The sequence below is a fragment of the Rattus norvegicus genome, chromosome 2, assembly GCF_021556685.1.
Source record: "Rattus norvegicus strain SHRSP/BbbUtx chromosome 2, alternate assembly SHRSP_T2T, whole genome shotgun sequence".
Classification (NCBI taxonomy): Eukaryota; Metazoa; Chordata; class Mammalia; order Rodentia; family Muridae; genus Rattus; species Rattus norvegicus.
Genome location: NC_141535.1, coordinates 90,207,131 through 90,231,613, shown reverse-complemented (window position 1 = coordinate 90,231,613; position 24,483 = coordinate 90,207,131). Strand labels below are relative to the sequence as shown.

General features: G+C 38.9%; 1 protein-coding gene across 2 annotated transcripts in view; it reads right to left on the bottom strand.

The window, feature by feature from the left end:
• Txnl4al1 (thioredoxin-like 4A like 1) overlaps positions 1 to 24,483 on the bottom strand; it is a 399,632-nt gene that overhangs the window by 298,679 nt on the left and 76,470 nt on the right. The gene's annotated exons all lie outside the window — the stretch shown is intronic.

Genomic DNA, 24,483 nt, shown 5'->3' with positions numbered 1-24,483 from the left:
TGAGGATAGCTTTAGCTATCCTGGGTTTTTTGTTATTCCAGATGAATTTGCACATTGTTCTGTCTAACTCTTTGAAGAATTGGATTGGTATTTTGATGGGGATTGCATTGAATCTGTAGATTGCTTTTGGGAAAAAGGCCATTTTTACTATATTAATCCTGCCAATCCATGAGCATGGGAGATCTTTCCATCTTCTGAGGTCTTCTTCAATTTCTTTCCTCAGTGTCTTGAAGTTCTTATTGTACAGATCTTTTACTTGCTTGGTTAAAGTCACACCGAGGTACTTTATATTATTTGGGTCTATTATGAAGGGTGTCGTTTCCCTAATTTCTTTCTCGGCTTGTTTCTCTTTTGTATAGAGGAAGGCAACTGATTTATTTGAGTTAATTTTATACCCAGCCACTTTGCTGAAGTTGTTTATCAGCTATAGTAGTTCTCTGGTGGAACTTTTGGGATCACTTAAATATACTATCATGTCATCTGCAAATAGTGATATTTTGACCTCTTCTTTTCCGAACTGTATCCCCTTGATCTCCTTTTGTTGTCTGATTGCTCTGGCTAGAACTTCAAGAACTATATTGAATAAGTAGGGAGAGAGTGGGCAGCCTTGTCTAGTCCCTGATTTTAGTGGGATTGCTTCAAGTTTCTCTCCATTTAGTTTAATGTTAGCAACTGGTTTGCTGTATATGGCTTTTACTATGTTTAGGTATGGGCCTTGAATTCCTATTCTTTCCAGGACTTTTATCATGAAGGGGTGTTGAATTTTGTCAAATGCTTTCTCAGCATCTAATGAAATGATCATGTGGTTCTGTTCTTTCAGTTTGTTTATATAATGGATCACGTTGATGGTTTTCCGTATATTAAACCATCCCTGCATGCCTGGGATGAAGCCTACTTGATCATGGTGGATGATTGTTTTGATGTGCTCTTGAATTCGGTTTGCCAGAATTTTATTGAGTATTTTTGCGTCGATATTCATAAGGGAAATTGGTCTGAAGTTCTCTTTCTTTGTTGTGTCTTTGTGTGGTTTAGGTATAAGAGTAATTGTGGCTTCGTAGAAGGAATTCGGTAGGGCTCCATCTGTTTCAATTTTGTGGAATAGTTTGGATAATATTGGTATGAGGTCTTCTATGAAGGTTTGATAGAATTCTGCACTAAACCCGTCTGGACCTGGGCTCTTTTTGGTTGGGAGACCTTTAATGACTGCTTCTATTTCCTTAGGAGTTATGGGGTTGTTTAACTGGTTTATCTGTTCCTGATTTAACTTCGATACCTGGTATCTGTCTAGGAAATTGTCCATTTCCTGAAGATTTTCAAGTTTTGTTGAATATAGGTTTTTATAGTAAGATGTGATGATTTTTTGAATTTCCTCTGAATCTGTAGTTATGTCTCCCTTTTCATTTCTGATTTTGTTAATTTGGACGCACTCTCTGTGTCCTCTCGTTAGTCTGGCTAAGGGTTTATCTATCTTGTTGATTTTCTCAAAGAACCAACTTTTGGTTCTGTTGATTCTTTCCATGGTTCTTTTTGTTTCTACTTGGTTGAATTCAGCTCTGAGTTGGATTATTTCCTGCCTTCTACTCCTCCTGGGTGTATTTGCTTCTTTTTGTTCTAGAGCTTTTAGGTGTGCTGTCAAGCTGCTGACATATGCTCTTTCCTTTTTCTTTCTGCAGGCACTCAGCGCTATGAGTTTTCCTCTTAGCACAGCTTTCATTGTGTCCCATAAGTTTGGGTATATTGTATCTTCATTTTCATTAAATTCTAAAACGTTTTTAATTTCTTTCTTTATTTCTTCCTTGACCAGGTTATCATTGAGTAGAGCATTGTTCAATTTCCACGTATATGTGGGCATTCTTCCCTTATTGTTATTGAAGACCAGTTTTAGGCCGTGGTGGTCAGATAGCACGCATGGGATTATTTCTATCTTTCTGTACCTGTTGAGGCCCGTTTTTTGACCAATTATATGGTCAATTTTGGAGAAAGTACCATGAGGAGCTGAGAAGAAGGTATATCCTTTTGCTTTAGGATAGAATGTTCTATAAATATCCGTTAAGTCCATTTGGCTCATGACTTCTCTTAGTCTGTCGACATCACTGTTTAATTTCTGTTTCCATGATCCGTCCATTGATGAGAGTGGGGTGTTGAAATCTCCCACTATTATTGTGTGAGGTGCAATGTGTGTTTTGAGCTTTAGTAAGATTTCTTTTACGTATGTAGGTGCCCTTGTATTTGGGGCATAGATATTTAGGATTGAGAGTTCATCTTGGTGGATTTTTCCTTTGATGAATATGAAGTGTCCTTCCTTATCTTTTTTTGATGACTTTTAGTTGGAAATTGATTTTATTTGATATTAGAATGGCTACTCCAGCTTGCTTCTTCTGACCATTTGCTTGGAAAGTTGTTTTCCAGCCTTTCACTCTGAGGTAGTGTCTGTCTTTGTCTCTGAGGTGTGTTTCCTGTAGGCAGAAGAATGCAGGGTCCTCGTTGCGTATACAGTTTGTTAATCTATGTCTTTTTATTGGGGAGTTGAGGCCATTGATATTGAGAGATATTAAGGAATAGTTATTATTGTTTCCCTTTATATTCATATTTGGATGTGAGGTTATGTTTGTGTGCTTTCATTCTCTTTGTTTTGTTGCCAAGACGATTAGTTTCTTGCTTCTTCTAGGGTATAGCTTGCCTCCTTATGTTGGGCTTTACCATTTATTATCCTTTGTAGTGCTGGATTTGTAGAAAGATATTGTGTAAATTTGGTTTTGTCATGGAATATCTTGGTTTCTCCATCAATGTTAATTGAGAGTTTTGCTGGATACAGTAACCTGGGCTGGCATTTGTGTTCTCTTAGGGTCTGTATGACATCAGTCCAGGATCTTCTGGCCTTCATAGTTTCTGGCGAGAAGTCTGGTGTGATTCTGATAGGTCTCCCTTTATATGTTACTTGACCTTTTTCCCTTACTGCTTTTAATATTCTTTCTTTATTTTGTGCGTTTGGTGTTTTGACAATTATGTGACGGGATGTATTTCTTTTCTGGTCCAATCTATTTGGAGTTCTGTAGGCTTCTTGTATGTCTATGGGTATCTCCTTTTTTAGGTTAGGGAAGTTTTCTTCTATGATTTTGTTGAAGATATTTACTGGTCCTTTGAGCTGGGAGTCTTCACCCTCTTCTATACCTATTATCCTTAGGTTTGATCTTCTCATTGAGTCCTGGATTTCCTGTATGTTTTGGACCAGTAGCTTTTTCCGCTTTACATTATCTTTGACAGTTGAGTCAATTATTTCTATGGAATCTTCTGCTCCTGAGTTTCTCTCTTCCATCTCTTGTATTCTGTTGGTGAAGCTTGTATCTACAGCTCCTTGTCTCTTCTTTTGGTTTTCTATATCCAGGGTTGTTTCCATGTGTTCTTTCTTGATTGCTTCTATTTCCATTTTTAATTCCTTCAACTATTTGATTGTGTTTTCCTGGAATTCTTTCAGGGATTTTTGCGATTCCTCTCTGTAGGCTTCTACTTGTTTATTAATGTTTTCCTGTGTTTCCCTAAGTGTGTTCATATCTTTCTTGAAGTCCTCCAGCATCATGATCAAATATGATTTTGAAACTAGATCTTGCTTTTCTGGTGTGTTTGGATATTCCATGTTTGTTTTGATGGGAGAATTGGGCTCCTATGTTGCCATGTAGTCTTGGTTTCTGTTGCTTGGGTTCCTGTGCTTGCCTCTCGCCATCAGATTATCTCTAGTGTTACTTTGTTCTGCTATTCCTGACAGTGGCTAGACTGTCCTATAAGCCTGTGTGTCAGGAGTGCTGTAGACCTGTTTTCCTCTCTTTCAGTCAGTTATGGGGACAGAGTGTTCTGCTTTCGGGCGTGTAGTTTTTCCTCTCTACAGGTCTTCAGCTGTTCCTGTGGGCCTGTGTCTTGAGTTCACCAGGCAGCTTTCTTGCAGCTGAAAATTTGGTCTTACCTGTGGTCCTGAGGCTCAAGTTCGCTCGTGGGGTGCTGCCCAGGGGCTCTCTGCAGCGGCAGCAACCAGGAAGACCTGTGCCGCCCCTTCCGGGAGCTTCAGTGCACCACGGTTCCAGATGGTCTTTGGCTTTTTCCTCTGGCGTCTGAGATGTGTGTGCAGGGAGCAGTCTCTTCTGGTTTCCCAGGCTTGTCTGCCTCTCTGAAGGTTTAGCTCTCCCTCCCATGGGATTTGGGTGCAGAGAACTGTTTATCTGGTCTGTTTCTATCAGGTTCTGGCGGTGTCTCAGGCAGGTGTCCTGCCGCTCCTGGGCCCTCCCCCACGGGAGCCCAGAGGCCTTATACAGTTTCCTCTTGGGCCAGGGATGTGGGCAGGGGTGAGCAGTGTTGGTGGTCTCTTCCGCTCTGCAGCCTCAGGAGTGCCCACCTGACCAGGCGGTTGGGTCTCTCTCTCACCAGGTCTGGGAGCAGAGAGCCTCAAAGACTTATCTTAATGAATAATATTTTAACAATATTTTAATAAATAAAAAGGGGGAGTTACATCCCTGTATGCTATACAATTTAATAATACTCCTTTTATTTCCACTTTTAAAATTTGTATGCCAAGGGACACTCTGAGTTTATGGCATCCTACAACTAGGCATACTTCTGCCTAGGTGAAATAGAAAGATCCACATATTGACATGAACCTGTCCAGATATTTTATATGGGGAAGAGGGAATCTTTCTGTTTTTTCTACAGGATGCTACAGGAGTGTGCCCGCTGTCTGAATGGCTAGTGAGACATGCTGATCCTGGGAGCATGAAGATTCAGCTCTTCTGGTTCAGGTCCCTGGAGTCATTCCTGTGCCCTTGGAGGATGATGGAGGACTCCCCCTCATCTTTCGTCATCACAGAGATTTTGGCGTTGCTGTAGTCATTGTGTCCCTTCCCACCGTGGCCTGCACTCCGACCCTCTGTGCACTGCTGCTTTCTGGAGAAGACTGGACTCCAGCTGTTACTCCTACCCTCCTCATTCCCTGGTGACTCTTGCTGCCTTGACTGGTGTTGTCATCTTGCAGTCTGTAGCTTCACAGGAATGCCATCTTCGTGAAGCTGCTGTGGACTGGGGAACTCTGCCCTGGTTCTGCAGATCTCAGACATGGTTCCATTGCCTGCTGGTTGTTCCAGAGAAGAATGAACGATCCTGAACTGTCCTCGGAAAGACCTTGGCATTTTCGCTGCTATTGTAGCAGCCATTACTGCTGCAGCCATTGTGTCTGCAATGTCTGGAGTTACCCTCCCCCAATCTATTGTTAGGTAAGCACAGTGGGTGAACTTTCTGGAGTAGTTGCTAACAATTGGGAATTCTAAATTTTATTACAGGAGCAACTTGACTACGGCCCTTGGTGGTATGGCCGTAGCAGCTGAGGGGAACCAGATGAGGTGCCCACTACTCATCGGGAGAGGCTCACCTTCCACAGTCTCTTAAACTATTGCCACTTGGCCCCTGCTCTTTCGCCCCTGGGCTCAAATAAGAGAAAAGAGAAGATGATCCAATGTAGCTTTCCTCAGCAACAGGCAACTTCCTCTGACCCTTGACCAATCTAAGACACGGAGCCTTGAGGGCGACAAGGTGATCCTAAGATGGATAAGGCTGGGGTTCGAGAGGTCGATCCTAAGAGGTGGCTACACCCTGTTTAAATGTACGGGCCAGTCATATGCTCCTCTGCCCAGTTTCTCCCCCAATAAACACACACGTATAGCCCAAAACGGTGTGTTACAGCATAGTTCATTCCTAGCCATTGGGGTTGTAGTCCTAACTGCAAGAGTGGCTCGCCATGCCCGAGCTGGGCACTCTGTGAGGCATGTCTTATTTCTCTCAGACCACTACTTTCACCTAATGGTCTTTTTTAATAGAATAACAGGGGAGATGTAGTGAGCCATATTAGATTTGGGCCTGGCCGTTTTGTGACTGCTTAGCTCAAGGTGGCTACGTGACTCTGGGCTGCAGGGCCACAGAGGTTCAACCTTGAAATGACTGCCATATAGACATGAGATTGTTGAACTAAGAGCCTCTCCCAGGAAGACCCTGGGAGAAATGACAGGATGTTTCAGCCTGAGCAAAACACCGGATGTCCCTGAGCAGATTCTTGAGAAGGGTTCGACCTTTTCAAAGAACATGTCCCTGGAAGACCGTTGCCTCTTTGTTATAGGAGGATATCTTGCAGTGTAGTGATTCACCTTATATCCTTGGGCACTTCCCAAACTCCCCCACCCTAAGCTTCAGTTCCCGCTTCTATTCCTGCCTCAGAGCTTTAAATGCTATACATTTCTCTCAATAAAGGAGACCTTGACAACAGAACTTTGCTTGGTCTCCTTCTTCTCTCGCCCCCCATTAGTTCCAAGTGAACCCCCCCCCCTTCGGGACCCTGAATAACTGCGTCCCTGCTGGCAGGGACAAGACTCTTGTCTTGGCATCCTTCTTTGAGTCTCTTGTCTCTCAATCTTTCTTAGGTGGACCCCAACCTCTGCTAACTGCCATGCATGCTGGGGCAATTTGGGTATATGCCCAGCAGTTGTATAGCTGGGTCCTCATGTCCAATTTTCTGAGGAACCTCCAGACTGATTTCCATAGTGATTGGACCAACTTGCAATCCCACCAACAATGCAGGAGTGTTCTTCTTTTTCCACATACTTGTCAGCATCTGTTGTCATCTGGGTTTTGGATCTTAGCCACTCTGACTAGTGTGAGTTGGAATCTCAGGGTTGTTTGGATTTTCCTTTTCCTGATGACTAAGGATGTTGAACATTTCTTTAGGTACTTCTCAGCCACTCCATATTCTTTAGCTGAGGATTTTTTACTTAGCTCTGTACCCCATTTTAATAGGGTTATTTGGCTCTTTGTTGTCTAAGTTCTTGATTTCTTTGTATATATTGGATATTAGTCCTCTTTCAGGTGTAGGATTGGTAAAAATCTTTTCCCAATCTGTTGGTTGCTGTTTTGTCCTAATGACAACATCCTTTGCCTTACAGAAGCTTTACTGTTTTATGAGGTCCCATTTGTTGATTCTTGATCCTAGAGCATAAGCAATTGGTGTGTCATTCAGGAAAATTTCCCCAGTGCCCATGTGTTTGAGGCTATTCCCTCCTTTTCTTCTATTAGTTTGAGTGTATCTGGTTTTATGTAAAGATCCTTTATCAGTTGGTCTTAAGCTTTTTCCTGGGTGATAAGAATGGATCAATTTGCACTTTTCCACATGCTAACTTCCATTTGAACCCCCACCATTTGTTGTAAATGCTTTTTTTCATTGGATGGTTTTATCTCCTTTGTCAAAGGTCAAGTGGCCATAGGTGTGTAGGTTCATTTCTGATCTTCAATTCTATACCACTGATCTACCTGGCTGTCTATCTACCAATACCATACAGTTTTTATCACTATTGCTCTGTAATATTGCTTGAGGTCTGGGATGGCTATTCCTCCAGAAGTTCTTTTATTTTTCAGGATAGTTTTCACTATCCTGGGTGTTTTGTTATTACAAATGAATTTGCAAATTGCTCTTTCTAACTCTATGAAGAATTGATTTGGAGTTTTGATGGGGATTGCATTGAATCTGTAGATTCCTTCTGCAAAATGACCATTTATACCATGTTAATCTTGTCAGTCCATGAGCATAGGGGTTCTTTCCATCTTCTGAAACCATCTTGAATTTCTTTCTTCAGAGACTGGAAGTTCTTATAGTACACAATCTTTCACTTGCTTGGTTAGAGTTACACCAAGTCATTTTATGTTATTTGTGAATATTGTGAAGAGTGTCATTTCCCTACTTTCTTTCTCAGTCTCTTTATGATTTGAGTAGAGGAAGGTTATTGGTTTGTTTGAGTTAATTTTATACCCAGCTACTTTGCTGAAGTTGTTTATTAGACTTAGTGGTTCTGTGGTGGAACTTTTGGGGTCACTTAAGTATACTATCATATCATCTGCAAATAGTGATATTTTGACTTCTTCCTTTCCAATTTGTGTCCATTTGATCTCCTTTTGTTGACTGAGTTCTCTGGCTAGGACTTTGCATACTGTATTGAATAAGTAGAGAGAGAGAGTGGGCAGCCTTGTCTAGTCCCTGATTTTAGTGGGATTGTTTCAAGTTTCTCTCCATTTAGCTTGATGTTGGCTACTGGTTTGCTGTATATGGCTTTTACTGTGTTTAGGTTTGTGCCTTAAATTCCTGATCTTTTCAAGTGTTTTAACATGAAGGAGGGTTGAATTTTGTCAAATGCTTTCTCAGAATCTAATGAGATGATCATGTAAATTTTTTCCTTGAGTTTGTTTACATAGTGGATTATGTTGATGGATTTCCACATATTGAACCATCCCTGCATCCCTGAGATTAAGCCTACATTATCTTGATGGATGATTGTTTTGATGTGTTCTTGGATTTGGTTTGTGAAAATTTAATTGAGTATTTTTCCATTGATATTCATAAAAGTCATTGATCTGAAGTTCTCTTTCTTTTTAGGGTAGTTTAGGTATAAGCATAATTGTATCTTCACAGAGGTGATTGGGTAGTGCTCCTTCTGTTTCTATTTTGTGGAAATGTTTGGACAGTATTGGTATTAGGTCTTCTATGAAGGGCTGATAGAATTCTGCACTAAACCCATATGTCCTGGTCTTTTATTTGGTTGGGAGACTTTTAGTAAATGCTTCTATTTCTTTAGGAGTTATGGGACTATGTAGATGGTTTATCTCATACTGATTTAACTTTGGTATCTGTCTAGAAAATTGTCCATTTCATCCAGATTTTCCAGTATTTTTAAATATAGGCTTTTGTAGTAGCATTTGATGATTTTTTTTGAATTTCCTCAGATTCTGTTGTTATCTTTCCCTTTTCATTTCTAATTTTGTTAATTTGGATACACACTCTGTGCCCTCTGCTTAGTCTGGCTAAAGAATCAGCTCATGGTTTTCTTGGTTCTTTGTATAGCTTGTTTTTTGTTTTTTTTTTTAACTTGGTTGATTACAGTTCTGAGTTTGTTTATTTATTTCCTGCCTTCTACACTTCTACTCCGATGTATTTTTTTTTATTTTTATTTTTTTAGAGTTTTTAGGTGTGCTGTCAAGATGCTAATGTATGCTCTCTCCAGTTTCTTTTTGGAGGTACTTAGAGCTATATGTTTTCCTCTTAGTACTGCTCTAATTGTGTCACATGAGTTTAGGTATGTTGTGCCTTCATTTTCATTAAATTCCAAAAAGTCTTCAATTTCTTTCATTATTTCCTCCTTGACCAAGTTATCTCTGAGTAGACCAGTGTCCAAATTCCATGTATATGTGGGCCTTCTTTGTCTGTGATGATCTGATAGATTGCATGAGAATATTTCAACCTTTTTATACCTGTTGAGGCCTGTTTCATGATTGATTATATGGTCAATTCTGGAGAAGGTACCCTAAGTTGCTGAGAAGAAAATATATTCTTTTTTTTTAAATTAGGATGAAACATTCTATAAACATCTGCTAAATACATTTGATTCATGACTTCTATTAGTTTCTCTATGTTTGTTAAATTTCTGTTTGAATGATCTGTCCATTGATGATAGTGGAATGTTGAAATTTCCCATTATTATTGTGTGAGTTGCAATGTGTGCTTTGAGCTTTAGCAAGGTTTCTTATATAAATGTAGGTGCCCTTGCATTTGGAGCATAGATATTCAGGATTGAGAGTTCATCTTGGTGGATTTTTTTCCTTTGATCAATAGGAAGTGTCCTTCCTTATCTTTTTTGATAATGTTTTTGAAAGTGAATTTTATTCAATATTAGAATGGTTACTCCAGCTACTATTGGGATCATTTGCCTGGGAAATTATTTTCCAGCCTTTTATTCTGAGGTAGTACCTGTCTTTGTTACTTGGTTGCATTTCCTGTATGGAGCAAAATGCTGGGTCCTCTTTACACATCCAGTCTGTTAGTCTATGTCTTTTTATTGGGGTATTGAGTCCATTGATGTAAAGAGATTTATGGGATAGTGGTTATTGTTTCCTGTTATTTTTGTTGTTAGAGGTGGGATTATGTTTGTGTGGCTCTCTTGTTTTGCTTTGTTGCAAAGAGTTTCTTGTTTTTTCTAGGGTATAGTTTCCCTCCTTGTGTTGGAGTTTCTGATGTATTATCCATTGTAGGGATGGATTTGTAGAAATATATTGTGTAAATTTGGTTTTGTCATGGAATATCTTGGTTTCTTGAAGTGAGTCTTGGAGACCCCCCAAGTGAGACATGGGAATGAAGTTCAATGAAAAGGCAAGTGGTTTATTTTTCCATCACATTGGGGTTTACCTTCAATCAGTTCTTAGTGGTGAGTTACTGGAAGGTGACTCTGAATGGCTATAACAAGCAGTTTTTATACTTTTTAGGGGTACAGGCTATATCAGCAAGGTTACAGTTTAAACTTATTGGCTTAGCATATTGTCCTTTGAATCTATTGGCTAGCAAGCATATGACATGCATTCGATTTCTATCTGGAACCAGAAGATCAGGTGACTATCAGTCAGTACATTCTGTGGATTTTCAAGAATGTCCTGTCCCTGCTTCTCTGGCGAATTGTGGGTGGAGAATGGAACTTGGCCTAGCCTTGATCTGAGGCATGGAGCTGATACTTGGCCTAATCTTTACCTGAGGCAGTGGGTGTCAAACTGGTGAAAGCCCCTGTCTTCCCCATAACCTACCTACTTTCTACCAGGCCAAGAGGCTTAATAGCTCTTACACTTTGGTAAGAACTTGGGTCCTTCAATTGCCATCCTCTTCTATGGGCCTGTAGGCACAGATTGGGAGGCCACTGTTGTATCAGATGAAGTGGCCCTTTTGCTCTGGGTTCCCATGTCCAGTACTGGTTCTGAGGGTCTCCCCCCACACAACCCCCCTTTCTGGGGCCAGAGGGAGGGGCAGTAAAGGGATGCTGAATGAGGGCTCAAGGGATATCCTTGAGGAGGGCCCATGGGAACTGGGACATGGTAGTGGGTTGGGGGGTTAGAGGATCCATCTGTATTATATCCACTGTGGAAGGGTCCTAGAGGATGCTCTTCACATATTATTTCTGTTTCATGGCCAGGACTTGTGAAAGTGCTGGAGACAAGAAAAGCTTTTATCCAAGAGATGAGGTGGTCCTCCACTAGATCCTTCCAGGTAAATATGTAGGGAACTTGGTCTGGATGCTGAGGGATCCTGGTCTAAAGACTCTTTCCTTTACAGCTTTGATCACCTGCAAATCAAGAGTCCCTACAGGTGGCCACCCTATACTGAAGGTGGACCATTCGCAGGAGCAGAGAGTAACTAGGCTGCCCTTCTTAACTACTGACAAGTTTTCTCCTGTTTCCCCAACTTCCTTCCAGTGGTTAACTAGGGTGTTTAAGGGTAGATTCAGTCTGTCCCGTGTCCAAAAATAGTGTCAGTCGACATCCAAGTCCAAGAACACAGAAAAGGACAATCAACACACAGATAGCTTCCCCCGACATAGACACAGAAACCAGGTAAACCAACTTTTGCTGGTATCATGTCTAAGAGGTTCCAAAAGGAGCAGAGTCCTCCCAACTCTCTGGGGGTAGGGTTGGGTGGGAGTATATTCCAGACTCCTAAGTTCATGACCTTAAGGCATCTGCCATTTGACTGCACCAGATCTAAGGCTCTCTAGGTCTTACAGATGCAAGCAAACCAAAAGCAAAACAGACAACATGGATACAGACAACCGAGGTACCTGACATCAAGTTCAAGCTATTCCTCCGACCACTTTCCCTGGAGACCTCATGGGGGTGTGTGTGTCTGGCTTCCCAGCCAATGCACCAAATGTAAGGCTCAAAGAGTGTCTTAACTACTGGGAGACACCCCCCCAAGGGGAACACAAGAAAAGAGTTTGATGCAAACACAAATGGTTTATTTTTCCTGCTCATCAGTGTCAACCTTCAACCAGTCCCTCTGGTTGAGTGACTAGAAGGTGACCCCAAATGGCTATAGCAAGCAGTTTTGTACTTTTTAGGGGTACAGGTTACATCAGCAAAATTACAGTTTAAACTTTTTGGCTAAGCATATTGACCTTTTAATCTATTGGCTAGCAAGCATAGGACATGCATTTGAACTCTATCTGGAACCAGAGGGTCAGGTGACTATCAGTCAGTACATTCTGTGGTTTTTCAAGAATGTTCCTACTCCTCCCAAGAACTGTGGTTAGAGAATGAAACTTGGCCTAGACTTGACCTGAGGCAGTGGGTGTAAGGCTGGCAAAAGCCCCTAGGGTCCTTCAATGCAATAGTGTCTGCATTTGTCATCTGTATATGGGAAGGATCCACAGGTGAGACAATCTCTGGACATAGTATTATGTGAAGGCTCAGCTATTCCACTTCTGGGCACATATCCAAAAGATTCTACAACATATAACAAGGCCACATGCTTCACTATGTTCATAGCAACCTTATTTATAATCTGGAATCTTATTTATAATTCCAGAATCTGGAAACAACTCAGATCTCCTTCAACAGGGGGATGGATGCAGAAAATGTGTTTCATTTACACAATGGAGTACTACTCAGCTATTAAAAACAATGACTTCATGAAATTCACAGGGAAATGGATGGAACTAGAAAATATCCTCACTGATATAACCCAGTCAAAAAAGAACACACATAGTGAACTGATACCATCCAACAGTTCCCTACACCCAAATCACATGGGGGTAGAGAGTGTACCACCCAGGAGTACAGACAACCCAGGGCCACAGGACAGACTGCCACCACTGCACACCTTGGCCCTCATGCCTGGTCCAAGGGGAAATTGCACAATGCCTCAGCACACAGAGATATAGGAAGAGACAGCCACTGGGATCCTGCAGTTCTAGTCTGCACACAGGACAGAGCTGATCCGGTCAAACAGCTCCCTGCATCCAAATCCCAAGGGAGAGAGAGCTGGAACCTCAGAAGTGTGGATACTCCTGAGAAGTCAGAGGAGAATACTGTCTGTCCACAGTCCAGACCCAAGAGGGAATCACAAAGTGCCAGCTGTACCCGTGGGGTGCAGGGACCTACACGAGAAATCAGGGATATGAACCTTTGATTCCTGACTGCACTTAGAGCTGGAAGATAGTCTTCAGGAGCACTGCCACACCTGAAATCAGAGTACCTGTTCTCAGCAAAGGCTGAAAGAAAACTGGAAAACAGTTCTACAGACACGGAGGCTTACCACAGGATCACTTAACTCGGAGAAACAGAAAGACAATCAAACACCAGAGACAACCCAATGATTAGAGAGAAGCGCAGGAAACTAAGCAACAGATATCAAGACTACTTGGCATCATCAGAGCCCAGTACTCTCACCAAAGAAAATACTGGATATCCAAATATACCAGAAAAGCAAGATCTAGATTTAAAATCACATTTGATCATCATGATAGAGGACTTTAAGAAAGATAAAAAGAACTCCCTTAGAGAAATGCAGGGAAGCACAAGTAAACAAGTAGAAGCCCTCAGAGAAGAAACACAAAATTCCCTGAAAGAATTACAAGAAAACACACGAAACAGGTGAAGGAATTGAAAAGGAAAATAGAAACGATAAAGAAAGCACAAAGGGAGACAACCCTGGATATAGAAAACCAAAGAAAGAGACAAGGAGGTTGGGGATTTAGCTCAGTGATAGAGTGCTTGCCTACCAAGCACAAGGCCATGGGTTCGGTCCCCAGCTCCGAAAAAAAATAAAGAAAAGAAAAAAAAAAGAGACATGGAGCCATAGATACAAGCATCACCAACAGAATATAAGAGATTTAACAGAGAATCTCAGGAGCAGAAGATACCATAGAAAACATTGAGATAATTGGTAAAGATAATGTAAAACGCAAAAAGCTCCCAGCCCAAACTATACAGGAAATCCAGGATAGAATGAGAAGATCAATCCTAAGGATAATAGGTATAGAAGAAAGGGAAGACTTCCAACTTAAAGGGCCAGTAAATATATTCAACAAAATTATGGAAAAAAACTTTCCTCACCTAAAGAGATGCCCATAAATATACAAGAAGCCTACAGAACTCCAAATAGACTGGATCAGAAGAGAAATTCCTCCCATCACATAATAGTTAAAACATCAAATGTACAAAGAAAGAAAGAATATTAAAAGCAGTAAGGGAAAAAGTCAAATGACATATGAAGGCAGATCTATAAGAATTACACCAGTCTTCTCACCAGAGACTATGAAAGCCAGAAGATCCTGGACAGATGTCATACAGACCCTAAGAGGATACAAATGCCAGCCCAAGTTACTGTAGCAAGCAAAACTTTCAATTAACATAGATGGAAAAACCAAGATGTTCCATGACAAAACCAAATTTACACAGTATCTTTCTATAAATCCAGACCCACGAAGGATAATAGATGGAAAACTCCGTCACAAGGAGAGAACCTACACTGTACGTAAAGCAACACTATAATTTCCTCACAATGAAACCAAAAGAGAGACAAAGATAATTCCACTTCTAACAATGAAAGTAACAGGAAGCAACAATCACTATTCCTTAATATCTCTCAAAATCAATGGACTCAATCCCCCAATAAAAAGACATAGACTAACAGACTGAATACTTAAACAGGACCCAGCATTTTACTGCATGCAGGAAACATACCTCAGAGACAAAGACAGACACTACCACGGAGTAAATGGCTGGAAAACAGCTTTTCAAGCAAATGGCCAGAAGAAAAAAGTTGGAGTTGCCATTCTAATATCAAATAAAATTGACATCCAACCAAAAGTTATTAAAAAAGATAAGGAAGGACACTTCCTATTCATCAAAGGAAAAATACACCAAGATGAACTCTCAATCCTAAATATCTATGCTCCAAATGCAAGGGCACCTACATTCATAAAAGAAACCTTACTAAAGCTCAAAACACACATTGCACCTCACACGATAATAGTAGGAATTTTAACACCCCACTCTCAACACTAGACAGATCATGAAAACAGAAATTAAACAGAGACACAGAGAAACTAACAGAAGTTATGGACCAAATGGATTTGATAGATATTTATAGAACATTCCAACATAAAACAAAAGGATATATCTTCTTCTCAGTATCTCATGGAACCTTCTCCAAAATTTACCATATAATTGGTCACAAAACAGGCCTCAACAGATACAGGAAGATAGAAATAATCCCATGCATCCTTTCAGATCTCCACACACTAAGATTGGTCTTCAATAACAATAATAATGACAGAAAGCCCACATATACATGGAAGTAGAACAATGCTCTACTCAACGACAACTTGGTCAAGGAAGAAATAAAGAAAAAAAATTAAAGACTTCTTAGGACTTAATGAAAACGAAGATACAGCATTCCAAAACTTATGGGACACAATGAAAGGAGTACTAAGAGGAAAACTCATAGCTCTAATTGCTGCAAAAAGAAACAGGAGAGAGCATATGTCAGCAGCTTGACAGCAGACCTAGAAGCTCTGAGACAAAAAAGAAATAAATAAACCCAAGAGGAGTAGAAGGCAGGAAATTATCAAACTCAGACCAAGTAGAAATGAAAAGGACTAGACAAGAATCAGCAAAACCAGGAGCTGGTTCTTTGAGAAAATCAAGATAGATAAACCCTTAGCCAGACTAAGGTCACAGAGGTCACAGAGAGTGTATCCAAATTAACAAAATCAGAAATTAAAAGGAAGACATAACAACAGAATCTGAAGAAATTAAGAAAATCATCTGATCTTACTACAAAAGCCTATATTCAACAAAACTGGAAAATCTGGAGGAAATGGACAATTTTCTAGACAGATACCAGGTACTAAAGTTAAATCAGGAGCAAATAAATCATCTAAACAACCCCATAACTCCTAAAGAAATGGAAGCAGTTATTAAAAGTCTCTCACTCAAAAAGAGCCCATGTCCAGATGGGTTCAGTAAAGAATTCTATCAGAACTTCATAGAAGAACTCATAACAGTACTGTCTAAACTATTCCACAAAATGGAAACAGACATAACACTACCAAATTGCTTCTATGAAGCCACAATTACTCTTATACCAAAACTACACAAAGACCCAAAAAAGAAAGAGAACTTCAGACCAGTTTCTCTTATGAATATTAAAGAATATTAAAACTCAATAAAATTCTTGCAGTCTGAATCCAAGAACACATCAAAACGATCATCCATCATGATCAAGTAGGCTTCATCTCAGGGATGCAAGGATGGTTTAATATACAAAAATCCATCAATGTAATCCACTATATAAACAAACTCAAAGATAAGAACCACATGGTCATTTCATTGGATGCCAAGAAATCATTTGACACAATTCAACACCCCTTGATGATAAAAGTCCTGGGAAGATCAGGATTTCAAGGCCCATATCTAAACATAGTAATGTTGGGAGCGATGCCCTTAAAATCTTCCATTATTGATGTTAATATTATGGTTAGAGTTAAGTATAACCGGGTTCATGAAAAATCCCCAGTCAGCAGCAGAAGACTAATACAAATCTGGTGGTCAGAATGAATAATGATACGATAATATTGTGACCTTGCTGAGAAATACATCTGACATCAAGATGCCCAATGTGATGACCTATAACCTTTTTGAAAAACGAACATCCTGCTGATTAATAGATATGACAAACCTGTGACCTTTCTAACATCCTATTAATGTCAGCCAATTGCCTGGCCACAAGAGAGCTGTGTCCTTGGCCTGTGTAAATGTTTCCCACTTACCCCCTCCCCCTGTTACCTCTGCTATGGTATAAATTCAGCCTCGGAAAAAAATAAAATTGTCGCCTTGATCAGACCCTTGTCTTGGCATCCTTCTTTGTGTGTATTGTCCCCCATTCTCTTCCAGGTACCATCTGCACCTTCATTGACTGTCCTGTAGGAGTGGACAACTGGACGTGACCAGTAAAAGCAATATACAGCAAACCAGTAACTAATATCAAACTAAATATAGAGAAACTTGAAGCAATCCCACTAACGTTGGGGACTAGACAAGGCTGCCCACTCTCTCCCTACTTAATCAATATAGTACTCAAAATCCTAGCCAGAGCAATCAGACAGTGAAAGGAGATCAAAGGATACAAATTGGAAAGGAAGAAATCAAAATATGATTATTTGCAGATGATATGATAGTGTACTTAAGGGACCCCAAAAGTTCCATCAGAGAATTACTTAGCCTAATAAACAACTTCAGCAAGTGTCGGGGTATAAAATTAACTCAAACAAATCAGTAGCCTTCCTCTACTCAAAGGATAAACAGGCTGAAAAAGAAATTAAGGAAATGACACCCTTTACAATAGTCCCAAATAACATAAAATATCTTGGTGTGACTTTAACCAAGCAAGTAAAAGATCTGTATGACAAGAACTTCAAATCTCTGAAGAAATAATTTCTGGGAAAATCACCATTCCTGACTTCAAGCAGTATTACAGACCAATAGTGATAAAAATCTGTATGATATTGGTACAGAGACAGTCAGTTATATCAGTGGAACAGAATTGAAGTCCCAGAAATGAAGCCACATACCTATATCCACTTGATCTTTGACAAAGGAACTAAAACCTTCCAGTGGAAGAAAGATAGAATTTTCAACCAATGGTTCTGGTTCAACTGGCCTTCAACATATAGAAGAATGTAAATCGATCCATTCTTATCACCATGTACAAACCTTAAGTCCAAGTGGATCAAGGACCTCCACATCATACCAGATAAACTCAAACTAATAGAAGAAAAAGTAGGGAAGAGTCTCGAACACATGGGCACTAGGGAAAATTTCTTGAACAAAACACTAATGGCTTATGCTCCAAGATCAAGAATCAACAAGTAGGACCTCATAAAGCTGCAAAGTGTCTGTAAGGCAAAAGACACTGTCATTAGGACAAAATGGCAACCAACATTGGGAAAAGATCTTCACCAATCCTACATATGATAAAATGCTAATATCCAAAATATACAAAGAACTCAAGGAATTAGACTCCAGAGAGCCAAATAACGCTATTAAAAATGGGGTACAGAGCTAAACAAAATATTCTCAGCTAAAGATTATCAAATGGCCAAAAAATACCTAAAGAAATGTTCAACATTCTTAGTCATCAGGAAAATGCAAATCAAAACAACCCTGAGATTCCACCTCACACCAGTCAGAATGGATAAGATAAAAATCTCAGGTGATAGCAGATGCTGGGGAGGATATGGAGAAAGAGGAACATTCCTTCATTGTTGGTGGGATTGCAAACTGGTACAACCACTCTCGAAATCAGTTTGGAATTTCCTCAGAAAATTGGACATTCCATTACCTGAGGATCCAGCTATACCTCTCTTGGGCATATACCCAAATGATGCTCCAACATACAACAAAGACACACATTCCACTATGTTCATAGCAGTTTTATTTATAATAGCCAGAAGCTGGAAAGAACCCAGATGCCCTTCAACAGAGGAATGCATTAAAAAAATGTAGTACTTTTACACAGTGGAGTACTATTCAGCTATCAAAAACAATGGCTTCATGAAATTCATAGGCAAATGGAATGAACTAGAAAATATCATGCTGAGTGAGGTTACTCAATCACAGAAAAACACACTTGGTATGTACTCATTAATAGGTGGATATTAGCCACAAAGTTCAAATTACCCAAGATTCAATCCACAGACCACAGGAAGATCAAGAAGAAGGATGACCAAAATGCAGATGCTCTTACTCCTTCTTAAAAGGGGGAAACAATATCCATAGGAGGGGATATGGAAGCAAAGTTTAGAGCAGCAACTCAAGGAATGGCCATTCAGAGCCTGACCCACATGTGGCCCATATTTATACAGCCACCAAAACTAGATTATATTGATGTAGCTAAAAAGGGCATCCTGAAAGGGACTGGATATAGATCTCCCCTGAAAGACATAACCAGACCATGTCCAATACAGAGGTCAATGCTAGCAGAAAACCACTGAATTGAGAATAGGATCCACTCGGGGGGAATTAGAGGAAGTATTTAAAGAGTTGAAGGAGCTTGCAACTCCATAAAAACAACAATGCCAACCAACATGAGCTTCCAGGGACTAAATCACAACCGAAAGACTTTACATGGACTGAACCAGGGCTCCAACTGCCTATGTAGCAGAGAATAGCCCTATTGGGGCACCAGTGGAAGGGGAAGCCCTTGGTCCTGCCAAGGTTGGACCCTCAGTGCAGGGGAATATGGGGGAGGCAATAAGGGATATGTATAGGGGGAATACCCATTTGGCAGAAGGGTAGGGGAGGGAATGGGGGATTATGGACAGGAAATGGGGAAGGGGAATAACCTTTGAAATGTAGATAAAGAAATATAGGTAATAAAAAATTAAAAAAAAACACACATGGTATGTACTCACTGATAAGTGGAGAGGTATTTCATGCTGACACCAGCTTCTATTTTGTCCAAGATCTTCTCCAACATGTAGGTTTTTTTACCTGCTGAAAGTTTTGTGGAGCAATGGTCCTTCTGCCATTGAGAATAGCAGAGACTCTTTTCCTTTATAACCATAAGCATAAGCTCTCTTCATAGATGGGGGTGGGGGGCATCAAGCATATAGTGTAGTAGCTCCCAACTCTGACTTCTCTTCACAGCTCAGGTTTTCTGACTTATGTACACTGAGCCAATATGTGTTTAATTTACAACCTCAAAAGGTCATTTTTTTGGCAAGGGACCATATGTCTTTCTCCATGTGACAATTAACATACAAATGACCAAGCTGGGTCAGTCAGTCAACAGTGTCTCAAGGGAAGGAGGGAGGATTGGAAAGAAAAAGACAATTAGAAAACATTATAACATGACTCTAGCCAGTGCTGAGGCTGGAGTGTGTTTATATTTTTCCAGTCTGGTTTTATACCATCCTATATTCATGCACTAAATATGGTATGGTCAGCACTGAGGCATAAACAGAATAGGTAAGGAACAAACAAAGCATAAACAAAGGTCCTGTGATCACTGTTTCTTGGGTTTTGTCAGGCTGACTAAGATAAAAGGAATGCCACACATTCCTTGACTGAGCTTGCCTTGTGCTTCGTACTAGCTCAAATGTAAATATTCTTTATCTGAGCCTATTTCTTGAGACCTTGTCCTAAGTCAAATTCCTGGCTGAGCCTATTTCCCATTGAGCCTGGCCCAATGTCAAATTACTGACAATCCTACAAGGAGTCCCCAAAAGCTCTCCTTTTCTCATAGAAAAGCAGATCTGTTCTCAAAAACACAACACACACACACACACACACACACACACACACACACACACAAACACATATACATACACACTTCAAACAATACAATTTTTAAGGACATATTGATTGAAATCTATTCTCCCTTCCCCTCCCTTCCTAACTTCCCTTCTCCTCTTCTCCTCTGTTCTCTCCTCTCCCTCCCTTTCCCTAGCCTCTTTTTCTCTTTCTCCTACCTCTTTTTTTCTAGATAGATTTTTCTCCCAAGGTCACAACACTTCTGAGGTTATTTTGGTATTAAAATATCTCCCTCAATTTGTCTACTGTCATTTTCTTAACTCTTGATTCATTTTAATAAGCAGAAGTTTATTATGTAAAACAAGGCTATTTTATATTAATTTATTTAAGTATATGCATATCTTTTGCATTGTTTAGTATGCAATTTCTAACTTACTTTATAAAAATATGCTCATATGTATTCATTGAATCTTCAAAAAAATACCTGCCCCCACAACATTAGTTGGGTCTTTTCCCACAGCATCTTTCTCTAGATCTTAAGGTAGTCTCAAGGTTGCAGTGACCTTGGCCTCAGCCAAACTACTCTGAGATATATGTTTATATCACCTACTTCACTTAGCTAGGTACTGACTTTCTGACTTTTTTTTGTCTTTTTGACTTTTAAAATTCCTATAAACTTCATATTTTTTTTGAAAATAGATTTAGGAAGCTGTGTTTACTCAGAAATCATATTTACTACATCAGAATATGAAAAAATATCTTTGAGATGACCTGTTTAAAAAATAACTACAACAGAAATTTGTCTTTATTAAACTTTCTTAATATTATTATTTTACCTGAGAAAATTTTTGTTTATTTATTCATGTTAATCACATCCATTTACCATTAACTCCTTCTATTTGTACATTTTGCCCCCTAATCTATCTCCCTCCTAACTTCAAGTCCTTTATTTTTGTTTGTTTTAACAATCCTGAGACCAGTTTCTAGTGCTTGATTGTGCTTGGGTGAATGGAGATATTCTATGCTTTGTACTGAGTTCATATTAAATAACCCATGTCTTCTGGGAGCACTTTAGTTCTTGCTCCTGAAAATTCTGTTATCAATTCCTCATTTTCCTTGTCCATTTTTCTACTGTTAGTCACCTATGTGGGATCCATAATTCAGTTATTGTGAATATAATATACATTGATATGTAAATATGAAACTGATAAAAAGAAACCATAAACAACAACAACAATAAAACTATAGTACTAAGAAGAACCACAAATGATGAGAAAAGTAGTTTAGACAGATGACATTTATCTAAACCACCTAGAAAAATTTTCCATTCCATCCTTCATGAGTAGGAGGAATCGGCAAGCATGCTAACAACAGTGACACATTTAATACATTTTGTTCTTTTACATTATCCTACAGGATTTTTTAAGATGAGACAAGAATGGAGCATACCTATAGTCTTAGCACTTGGAAACTATAGGCACGAAGAGAAAGAATTAATATGAAACTAGCCTCAGACATATTTGAAGGCAAGCTTAGACTAAATAAGAACTGTCTTTTTAAAGATTCATGAAGTTTTTATGTATTAAAACTCCAAAGGAAAACACTGAAAGAAATATAAAAGCATAAGAGCTATTGGAAGATTTGTCATTTACAGCGTGTTTCTGTTATGCTTAATTAAAAAAAAATAAAATGAGATTAAAAATAAGAAAAATTAGTCTTAAATGTGAATCAACAATGAAACAAAATAAAACAAAGCAAAACCAAAAACAAAACAAAGTCAATTACTGTTTCGTCACTACCCACTATAATCTGAGAGGAAATAATCCTCAACTGGATAATTTAAATAAGTACGATTACAATTTCAGGACACTAACATCTTTAAGTCAGATGTAAGACCTCATCTTCTAGAAATTGCTTCTACAATAAATGTGTACATTGAATATGTGCTTCAAATAATTCTTATTTGGTTATTCTATTCAATATATAAATATATGATGAGACCATGTTTCAGAGGATTGTTCTTTCTCTTAAAAACTAATGACCAACTATTATTTAATATAGATTTTTTAAAGTGTCATCCAAATTCTTTAGATTCCAGTAAACAACTTTATATATGAGTATTTGTGTACATTTATTATTCTTTAAAATCTATCAGGTAAAATGTGTACAATTAATTTTGGGGGCTAAAAAAAGATGAGAAAATATTTCTTGAACATTTGCTTCTGTTGCTGTTGTTGTCTTGTCCAGAATTTGCCAGGTAAACAGGTTAGCAAGGGATTAAAGGATGATTTAGGAAAGCAGAGAACTATGAGTGTTATTTACATGATAAAGGTACTCGATGCAGAATTCTCCTGTATTTAAATAAGGCCAAAGATAATGCCATGCACTTACATGGAAAAGTGGGATATGAATTTAGGCTTCCTTCCTCCTTTCCTCCCTTTCTCCCTCCCTCCCTCCTTTCTTCATCCCCTCTCCTTCAGTTTCTTCCATCTCTCCACACACTCAATTTTAGTACAATCTCTTATGTTGAAAAACCCAGCTGAGAATATTTAGTGTGAAATTTATGTCCATTTCTGCATTTGATGCTTAAAGGAGATAGGATGGTTTTTCCTCATTTCTCAAATCAGTGACTGCACCTAAAGAAATTGGCTGCCAATGTTATTTATGTAATGTATGAAAATCAACAATCATGCTTTTAAAAACATTTTAATTATATCATATATTTTCACTTAAATGCTATCAAATAATTATCTGTATCTAAACTCATTTGACATTTCGAAATAATAATGAAGAATTTATCTACCCAAATGAATATGTCTTAGCACATAGTTCCCTAAATATTACCCTAATGTTTACAATAAGGAAGTACAAATAAGCTGGAATCAGATAAATCTAATACTTAAATATCAATAATTCTATCTTAAAAATAGAATATTTTCAAACACTTTTTTCTATTCAAAAATCATCTGCTGATTTATTCTCTCTTTCTCTGTCTCTGTCTGTCTCTCTGTCTCTGTCTCCCTCTCTCTGTCTCTTTTTATGTTAATCTGTCCTCTCCATCTCTCTGTCTCTCCATCTCTCTGTCTCTCTGTCTGTCTGTCTGTCTGTCTGTCTCTCTCTCTCTCTCTCTCTCTCTCTCTCTCTCTCGATTTTATAGAGCTCAGGCAGGTTTATTGCTCACTATTTGCCTGACTCATTCTCCTGCTGATGTTCGTATCCATTTCATTAGTTCTGTAGTCTTATTTGCAACAGCTGTTTCCTTAAGACTAGGGCATGATCAGATAATCCATGGTATGGATGAACATTAAACATTTAGTTTCCTTTTCTGTCTTAGACGATGCTTATTCAGTTCATACCTCTGTATCTGTCTGGCTTAGGAGAGAATCACCTTTTCCTGACGTATTTGCCTGTTAGTACACAGCCTTGGGGGTGGTGGGGGAAAATTCTTGATGCTCAAAGGTGGAAACAACTGCTGTTATTAGGCCCAGATTAAGGAAATCTACATTATAATTTTCAAATTTGTCATGGCTTGTCTTTCTTTTTGTTTCTCATTCTTTGACAATAAAATGAAAGAATTTAACCAGGCTGTCCTAAAATCCTCTTCTATTCATCTTGGGAGCACACAAATATTGTGTGAGCCACAATTGTACCAAATCATTCAACAATGCAGAAATCCTGCTTGGCATTTGGGAATTTCATTTTATTGTAGGATAATACACTTCCTTCTCTGAATCATGATTTTTGAGTTATTGCAAACAAAGGCATTGTAGCAGGAAGACAATTACTAGACATTTGCCATTGAATCCTTGTTGCCTCAAAGGAAATAGAACTGTATTTCTTTTTCTCATTAAAGAAGTCTGGGGTGAGGCAGTTCAGGGCAGATCTGTGATATCATTAATGATTGACTTTTCTTTGCTGAAAACTTCCATACTCTATTATATTGGTTCTGCAAGCTAAAACTTCAAATAATGTTAAACAAATGAGTAATAGTCTCAACAAGGAAAGGAATGATTCAGTATTAAGAGACACTTAGAAACTATGCTGAAGCAAACATCCCCATTGGTACAGATAATATAGTTCCTGTGCTTTAAAATATTAAATTGTCTGCAAAATCCGGACTAAATCATTAAACAACATGTTGGTATTAGGTATGTAAAGAGTGTGCCTGGGTTTCAATTTTTCAAATTCAAAACCTAACTGATGATGATCGACCCTTTTGTAAGAACTTAACCATGTTAATATGATTTTAGTAAGAAATGACTGAGTATCTGATTGGTTAAACTGCAGTAGATAATATGTATTTTTTCCTTACAAGACAGAACAGTACAATGCTTC